General features: G+C 41.1%; 1 protein-coding gene across 1 annotated transcript in view; it reads right to left on the bottom strand.

Moving 5' to 3' along the window:
* vsnl1a (visinin-like 1a) overlaps nucleotides 1-9548 on the bottom strand; it is a gene marked incomplete at its 5' end in the record, with an annotated part of 80084 nt that overhangs the window by 12915 nt on the left and 57621 nt on the right.

The raw sequence follows: 9548 nt of genomic DNA on the forward strand, positions 1-9548 counted from the left end.
ACTAATGATATTCTCATGGCCTCAGACAATGGACTTGTGTCTATACTGGTCCTGTTAGACCTCAGTGCTGCATTTGATACAGTTGATCACAATATTTTACTACAGAGGCTTGAATATGATGTTGGAATTACAATGCTTTAAATCATATTTATCTGATATAATTTATAACATCTGTTATAATTTCCAGTTTGTAAATGTAAATAATAAATCTTCTTCTTACACAAAAGTTAGTCAAGGAGTACCTCAGGATTCAGTGCTTGGACTAATACTCTTTACTTTATATATGCTTCCACTAAGCAAAGTTATTAAACAACATGGGATAAATTTTCATTGTTATGCTGATGATACACAATTATATTTGTCCATGAAACCCAATAAATCCAATCAGCTACTTAGACTACAAGCATGTCTTGAAGACAAAAACCTGGATGACCCTTAATTTCCTGCTTTCAAACTCTGACAAGACTGAGGTTTGGGTTTTTGGACATTTTTTTTGAGCATCTTAGGAATTTTCCAGTCTTTCTCCCTCCTTAGATGGCCTCCAGATCTGTCCTCCAGCTCTAATGTTAAAAATCTTGGTGTTATTTTTGATCAGGACATGTCTTTTATCCCCCACATTAAAAACGTTACTAGAACTGCCTTCTTCCACCTGCGTAATATCACTAAAATTAGAAACATCTGATCTAAAAATGATGCAGAAAAACTGGTTCATGCATTTATCACCTCTAGGCTGGACTGGTTTACTGCAATGGTTTGTTATCTGTGTGTCCAAAAACTTCTCTAAAAGTCTTCAGTTAATCCAAAATGCTGTTGCAAGAGTTTTAACGAGAGTTGACAGGAGAGATCATATTTCTCCAGTTTTAGTTTCTCTCCATCAGCTACCTGTCAAATTCAGAATATAATTCAAAATCTTACTTGTAACTAGAGCTGCCATTTCTAACCCGAACCCGAAACCTGGCCCGGACTTTTAATTAGGTCAGCATCAGCTGCAATCCAATTATATGATAACATGGCCTGCCATACATTCACCAGCCGCACACGGCCATTTTACCGCGAGCTGACCGGCCTTAAGAGAGGTAAAAAGTTCAGTTAAGCTTCATATGGGACTACACCGCCAGGCAGCGATCCATCGCCCAAATGGATGTTCATTCAGTCGCTGCACTCAGCAGACGCGCGCTGCCGATGACCCAAACAGGTGAGATCCCAAAGCAGACGCGTGTGTCAGAGCTGTCTGCGTGTCTCAGTAATTCAGAAAAATGCAGTCAGAAACCGGGTTTAAATGCTTTTTTATGGCCATGAAAATACAAGCACCTCTCAACTCTGAATCTTCTGCCATTTTTATTCAGCTGCGCATCCTTGACCGTTAATAACTAATTGAAAATGTCGGGTTTTTTTCCGGGTTCGGACCTGTAATTACTGTTAATTCGTCGGGTAGAGTGGGGTTTGGAAATTGTGACTGCAGGCTGGGCCATGTCAGATCAGATTTTTTGGGCCCGAATGCAACTCTACTTCTAACCTACAAAGCTCTCAACAACCTAGCTCCATCTTTTATTAGAGATCTTATTGCTCCATATTTTCCTAACAGAGCACTTCACTCTCAGACTGAAGGTTTACTTGTGGTTCCTAGCAATTCCAAAAGCAGACTGGGAGAAAAACTTTCAGTTATCAGGGTCCTCTCTTGTGGAACCAACTTCCAGTTTCTGTCGAAGCAGATGTCCGCTTGTTCTGAGCCTGGTTCTGCTGGAGGTTTCTTCCTCATGAGGGAGTTTTTCTTTTCCACTGTTGCATCTGTGCTCGCTTAGGAAGGGAGACTGCAACAAAGTGAAAACTCAAAGCAATCTACTGGCTCCTTAGATAAATATTGTTATTAAATGATTTTTATGTATGTGAATGTTTCTGTTCAGTGCCCTGAGACGACTTCTGTTGTGAGTTGGTGCTACAGTATATAAATAAACTGAATTGAATTGAATTCTCTAGAAAAGAGCCAAAAGCAATCATATTCCTCTCATACTTGCTGAAGGATGCATGATGTATTTTGGGGTTTAAAAGCCACTGGGACGTTATGCTGAGAAAATAAACGTCTCAGTTTCTCTGATACTCCCTCAACATATGGAATGACCACTGGTCTGGGTTCCTCCTTTTCACCTGTTGGCTGACTGGAGTCCTGTTTGGGTTTCTTCTCTGCTTTCAGGAAGGCCCAGTTAGGATATCCACATTGCTCTAGAGCCTGTCTTGTGTGGGATTTCTCCTTCTGCCTGGCTCCTGAGTTAGTGGGGACGTTGTCTGCTCTGTGGTACAGAGTCCTGATGACTCCTAACTTGTGCTCCAAAGGAATGTCGAGAGGACCAGATTCAACTTTTCTACCTGGATTATTGAGCATGCATCAGGATGTTTATATTGATTGTTTAAAAGGCAAATGAGAACAAAGAATGGAGAAGGGGAGCTGGATCTAACTAAGGCCTCCTCATTCAATTGGGAGGAGTGTTCTTTCTTAACCAGAATAGTAGAGCTCTGATATTAGCTGCCCAGTAATAGTACATGAAACTGGGAAGTGACATGCCTCCAAGACTATGAGGCAGATGCAAGATCTTCCTGGCAATCTGTGGATGCTTTTTATTCCAAATAAACTTTTATAGTTGGCTGTTCTGATTGGGAAATAATGATTTAGTAAGGAAGATTGGCATGTTCTAAAACAAGTACAGAAATTTAGATAGAATATTAATTTTTACAGAGTTTATTGTACCCCACAGGGTGTGAGGTAGGGTTTGCCATCTAGCAATATCTTGCTTAAGGTTCACCTGGAGAAGTAGATGATAAGCCTTATAGAGGTTCTTATAGTCTCGTGTTACCCAAACACCAAGGTATTTAAATATTTTTAAACTATTTTTAAATGGAACAGTACTTACAATTTCCTTTTCTATAGAGGTCACAGGCATCAGCTCGCTTTTCTGGAGATTACAGTAACCCTTATTGACGGCAGCTGTGGCTAAATGGTTAGAGCAGTCATCCTACAATGCAAGAGGGTTCGAATCCACCAGCTGTCACATGTTGAAGTGTCCCTGGGCAAGACACTGAACCCCTCATTGCCTCTGATGTGTGTCCCATCAGTGTATGAATGTGATAAAGCTCTGATTAGTCTCTTTAGAATGATTTGTTCAATTAGCTTTGTAGAGATCTAGTAGAGTGCTGTATGAATGGGTAAATGAGGCAGAGATTGTAGGGTAAAGCGCTACGAGTACCTCGATAAGATGGAAAGGCGCTATATAAATACAGTACATTTACCACTTACCATTTTATAGCCAGCTATTCTTCCAAATTTTTGAAGCAAAGTAAGAAACTCAAGAATGCTAGTGAGAGGATCTGATATATACAAACACATGTTATCAGCATATAAAGAAACTTTATGCTCTGTGTGTAATCGATTCATACCTTTAATGATGGAGTTTTGTTATAAAGCTACAGCTAGTGGTTTTATCACTAATGCAAGTAGAAGCGGTGAGAGCGGGCACCCCTGCCTCATACCACGTTGCAATTCGAAGTAGCTGGAGATGCTACAGTTAGTGTGGACTGCCGCCACTGGGAAGGTATATATCAACTTCACCCATGATATGAATTTAGGACCAAATTTAAATAGTTTTAAAACCTCAAAGAGGAAGCCCCACTCCATTCGGTCAAACGCTTTTTCAGCATTTAGCGAGAGTATGACTTCATCACTGTGTGATGTTCTGTAACTGTGTGTAAGGTCAATAGATTTTGTTTCCTCTCAATTAGGGAAAAACTTGTTAAATCAAAACAGCTTGGAAGAAGTTAAGACCATCCATCCACCCTTCCATTATCTTTTACCCGCTTCTTCCATTTTGGGTCACGGGGTCGCCGGTGCCCATGTCCAGCAGTCACTGTGCGAGGAGCCGGGTACACCCTGGACGGGTCTCCAGTCCATCACAGGGACACATAGAGACAAACGAGACAAACAGCCATTCACTCTCTCACTCACACCTAGGGACAATTTAAAGTTACCAATCAGCCTAACATGCATGTTTTTGGTCTGTGGGAGGAAACTGGAGTACCTGGAGAAAAACCACACATGCACGGAGAGAACTCCACCCAGAAAGGCCCCCGGACCGGGATGTGAACCGGGAACCTGCTTGCTGAGAGGCAGCAGCTCTACCAGTTGCGCCACCGTGCTGCCCGAAAGTTAAGACCAGTTATTTTAAATTTTTTATTGTTCTGCAAATGTCAGGAGGCACCGCTTGTTCTGAAAATTGCATGACTAAATGATAAGTTGCTGATGTTCTAGATATTTTAGTCACCTGACATAAACACATCCCAAAACATCTTTAAAAACAAATATGTTACGTAGGACATAAGGTTTGTTTCTCTTCCAGAAGATTGTTGGCAGGTCACTGGGGTGTGCTTAATCCCAGCGCCTCATCTAAAGGGCACTCTAACATGAGTGAAGACTTTCTTCAATCCAACGCTAACGAGATGTGAAGTAATAAAATACAACTCAGATTAAACAGGGACATACAAAGCTATGGCTCCTTTGTTTTGTTGTTTGACAAAGTAACAAAGCAGTTTAAATTAAAATAAAGACTTTAAACCTTTTTAAAAGGCACAACTCCTTCATTTGTAGATCTAGAAGCAGACATAGAAAAACAGGAGTCATATGAGGAAATAAATGAGTGCAGCGTTCGCTACAACAGCTGTACCTCACTAAACCACTAAAATAGCCCCCAAAAGCTTGTGTGATATATTTATGCTCAAACTATGTGTCAGTGAATGCTCTTATACATGCTGAAGTTTAGCTTGACATTTATCAAAATACAGCTAACCAGATTTGACAGGTAAAATTGAATGGCTGCGATGACCATTTTAAATTGAGCTGACTCCAAAAGTTAACTGGTTGTAGGAGAACACAGAGTAAATAATTTCTTAAAGTTTGATTGAAACCCACCATTGTATTTATAAGAATGTTGGCTAACAGACGTACAAACACACACAGGAAAATACACGACTTCATTGCTATTTATAATTAATTAAACCCTGCTTTGACATGTGTGAATGCAAAAGTTGTAAAAAGAAAACAAAAAAACATCTAAAATGTGATGAAAGTTTGAAAAAAGATGCATTTTTCATGAACAGAGCGTCAGTATCTTGATATATTCTTTCATTCATCTTTTCATTCAACCTTTATTTATACAGGTTAGTCCCATTGAGCCTCGGGGGCTCATTTACAAGAGAGACCTAACAAAGCTTCAGATATATGCTACTATCTCAGAGGTGGGACATTAAACCTTCCTTTAACTTTTGGCCCAAAGTGTAAAAGCAGCATGGAGTCCTGAACATTCAGGATTTCATGGCTCCTTCTTTTCATCACGTAGCGGATCCTGTGGTTTCTATGGTCCCTCTATGAAGTGCATCATTTAGATGACAGTATCATTTAAACACGTATAATATTATAATGCTCATCAAGTTTGGATGATTTCTGTGACATTGTTACACCTTTAGAGATTTGTCTTGCTCCTGGACCAGATCTACAGCGTCCCACTGATTTATTAAAGCCACAACAAACTTCAAACGCTGAAACTGTTCCTTCTTATCAAACACTAAAGTTCTGCGCTGCAGCCATGTCTTCCTCTTCTTTGTTCAGTGCAGTCAGGATCAAGGATAATGGAGCACACAACGTCTTGTTACATTCACCAGTGTTTCACCAGTTTGTAAACCTGTCATGAGCAGGTACAGTAAATGTTCTTACATGTGTCACAACTATCTGTCTTCTTAATGAGTGAGGAACAGAGAGATTGGTGTAATAAATATTAAGGTGTCACAGAAAGGATGTCCAAAACAGAAGTTTCAACTTTCAAAGCATTGTGGATAAATCAACTGAAGTTTATACAACAAACGTGATACTATGTGTAATTGTATTTACTACAGAACAGCTGCCAATTATGTTCTTTCTATGTGTAGAAACCTCATTACACAGAGAAAAATGGCAAGAATGACATTTCTTAGAAATGTTGGCCTGAACAAACTGTCCAGAGTCACTACACGGGGTGCGGGGAGGTTATACAAGTCATCGTGCCATGAGAAAATAACTGAACAGAAAAAACGAGGACAGATGTGGAGAAAGGCTCCGAAAGTTTCCATCAGCTGAGATTTCCCAGCTGCTCCTCTGCAGTAAAGATCCATGTGAGGTCTGCTACAACAGCTACCAGATCTGACTGCAGAGAGGTCAGGACACAAAGAAATGTGTGTGTGTGTGTGTGTGTGTGTGGGGGGGGGGGGGGTCAGCTAGCAAGGAGATGAGGACTGAGAGTAAAGAAGATGGAGGGATGAACTAAAACGAGTGTGACAGAGAGAGTGGTGGATCTCTGAACAAAGCTCCAGTGAGTCCAAACTCACTTGAACAAGGAAGCCCCCCAGGAGACCAGGACAGGCTGGTAAAATACACTTTGTAAAAGAAATGTGCTGCTTCTACTGCAGAACATCAACTCTGGTCCCTAGAGGAGTGGACGTGGAGATGGAGAAGGAAAGATGAGGGACATTTTTATAACTTGAGGTTTAAATGGTAAATGGACTGGACTTATACAGCACCTTTCTATCTTATTTCAAGAGAGGCAGGAAGGAAGGAAGGAAGGAAGGTAGGACAGAAGGAAGGGAGGAAGGAAGGAAGGAAGGAAGGAAGGTAGGCAGGACAGAAGGAAGGAAGGAAGGAAGGGAGGCAGGACAGAAGGAAGGATGGAAGGAAGGATGGGATGGAGGGAGGAAGGAAGGGAGGCAGGATGGAAGGAAGGAAAACAAAGAAATGTGCCAGAAATACAAGAGAACCTACGAAGCTCAGCAGGGGTCACTCAGTGACATGTACGGACCGACAGACCAGTCAGGACCATGAAGTCCACTTCAGACCAGAAGTTGTGGCCGGAACCATTCCAGAGAGTCGTCCCTCCTCTGATCGTACACTAGCTGAGTTTGTTATGGTTGTTTGGAGCGGGCCGTCAAAGAACAGGCAGCCAGACGGCTTCTGTCCACTCAGGAGGGGGCCCGACATGCAGACACAGGGAGGGGGGGCAGTGACGGATAATGGGGCGGCTGTGGCTGAGTGGTTAGAGCAGTCGTCCTCCACTGCAAGAGTTGGGGGTTCGAATCCACCAGCAGTCACATGTTGAAGTGTCCCTGAGCAAGACACTGAACCCCTCACTGCCTCTGATGTGTGTCCATCAGTGTATGAATATGATAAAGCTCTGATTAGTCTCTTTAGAATGATTTGTTCAATTATCTTTGTAGAGATCTAGTATAGAGCTGCATGAATGGGTACATGAGGCACAGATTGTTGTAAAGAACTTTGAGTGTCTTCATAAGATAGAAAGGAGCTGTATAAGTACAGTCCATTTAATATCATCATGTTCATGTGTCAGTGTCAAACAGCTGCTCTGCTCTTACCATCTAACACACACACACACACACACACACACACACACACACACACACACACACACACACACACACACACACACACACACACACACACACACACACACACACACACACACACACGCACACACACACACACACACACACACACACACACACACACACACACACACACCCTCAGCTGTTAAATGGAACATTAAAGCCTTCATAATCAGCCTGCAAGCTGGCGCTGGTGCTGATCCAAAGCTGGAGGCAGAGTAGAACAGAAGGATGACAGTGCAGAGGAGAAACCCTGGTAACTGGGAGGAGTGGCACACGGTCTAAAGGCACTGGTTAAACTGTAAGTGGCCTCATCGTGTGCGCTCTTCACCCCAGTTTTATTGTAAAATAACTTCAGTGCACGGCTCATTTTTATCTACGTCTCTTTGCTTCCGGAGCTTCAGTTAGAAGTTAAGCTGGGCGGACGTCGTGCGGCTTAAAAGCTTGGAGTGATGAGCGTGTGGGTTGTTATTTAACTGCAGAGAGGCCATGTTTGCTCTGATTCAGTTTAGGAACTGCGTTTCCCTGGATTACTGTCATTGAAGGAATGAAACAAATTATTCTTGATCCTGACAGAAGCTGCTTCAGCGGCTAATTTAGACTCCTAAAGTTTGAGGACAACCTTCCACCCACAGTCGTCTGATCCAGCAGCTTACTGAGCACATGCTCATCAGTTATGTAAAAACTCAACTTGCATGACCTCAGCCTTACTAATGAAAACAGAATCATCTCCATGACAACAAAGAGCAAAATAGAAATGTGTGGCTTTGTCAGGTGTGATTAATGAACATATATGTGTTTTAGGGTTTCTTTATTAAAGGTGCATTACAAAAATTAATTGTATCAAATGTACACATCATCTTCTTCTTCTTTTCCCTCTTCAGGGTCTCCACAGCGATTCATCCTCCTCCATCTCACTTTGTCCTCTGTCCTCACTCCAACATGTCCTCTCTAACTCTTTTACACAATGAAATATAAAATGTTACAGTACAATGCTGAGAAATGATTCACCTACTAAAAATTAGTCTTCCACGTTGTACAAAAGATGTTTCTAGTTGCACATAGAAGGAAATGGCTCGTACACATACTGGATGTGTTTTGGCCACTTGAGCACCTTAAATAAATTTGTGTGTGTGTGAAAACAAACTGTCTCTAAAGTGCTAAATTATTAAAAAGAGCTTAACTATTTTTAGATCGAGGTTTGCTCTTTAAAATCTCAAAGAGAATCACATCAAAAAGCAGAAACTGAAACTCCATTTAATGCATCAAACAAAGTTCAGTCTGGATGGTTTGTTTCTGTTGAAACATTTCGTCTTTCATCCAAAAGACTTCATCAGAGCAGATAAGGCACTATCTATAAGACTGAATTTGTTACAGCTCCTTGGACTGAAGAAGTCTTTTGGATGAAAGACAAAATGATTCAACAAGAAGAATCCATCCAGAGGACCTGACTGAACTTTGTTGGATTTTTCTACGTGTATTATTGAGCAGCATCAGGATATCCATTTAATGTAGTCTTGCTAACATCTTTCACTCCTTATAAATGTGTGCTTGTCATTCTGGCAGTCAGTATATAATAATGTAAACATTCAACTTTAAAGATTGTATTTTTAAATCATTATTTTTACTGTATCATTTTAGTTGTGATATTTTCCACGAAAAATTGTTACTTTTTGTCCTAAAGAAATCAATAAAGGGATTAAGTCTAGTTGTCACATTTCAGGCAGTACTTCAGGTCTTGTGAATTAGAGTTCCATGGAAAGAGTTTAAACAATCAATATCTTACCTGCTGTAGATAGATCTTTAAACAACTTTAGTTAGAAAAAAGAAGAGATTGAGTCTGACCTGACTGATGAGCTAATCATCATTATTAGTTTGAGCAGAGCCAAGATCTAAATGCATTTTTGCCATCTAACAATTTCTCAGTGCATTGTGGTACAAAGCAGTGCACTGTGGTACAATGCAGTGCACTGTGGTACAATGCAGTGCACTGTGGCACAATGCAGTGCACTCTGGTACAAAGCAGTGCACTGTGGCACAATGCAGTGCACTGTGGTACAAAGTAGTGCACTGTGGCA

The sequence above is a fragment of the Nematolebias whitei genome, chromosome 12 (assembly GCF_014905685.2).
Source record: "Nematolebias whitei isolate Nwh7 chromosome 12, NemWhi1, whole genome shotgun sequence".
NCBI classification, from domain to species: domain Eukaryota; kingdom Metazoa; phylum Chordata; class Actinopteri; order Cyprinodontiformes; family Rivulidae; genus Nematolebias; species Nematolebias whitei.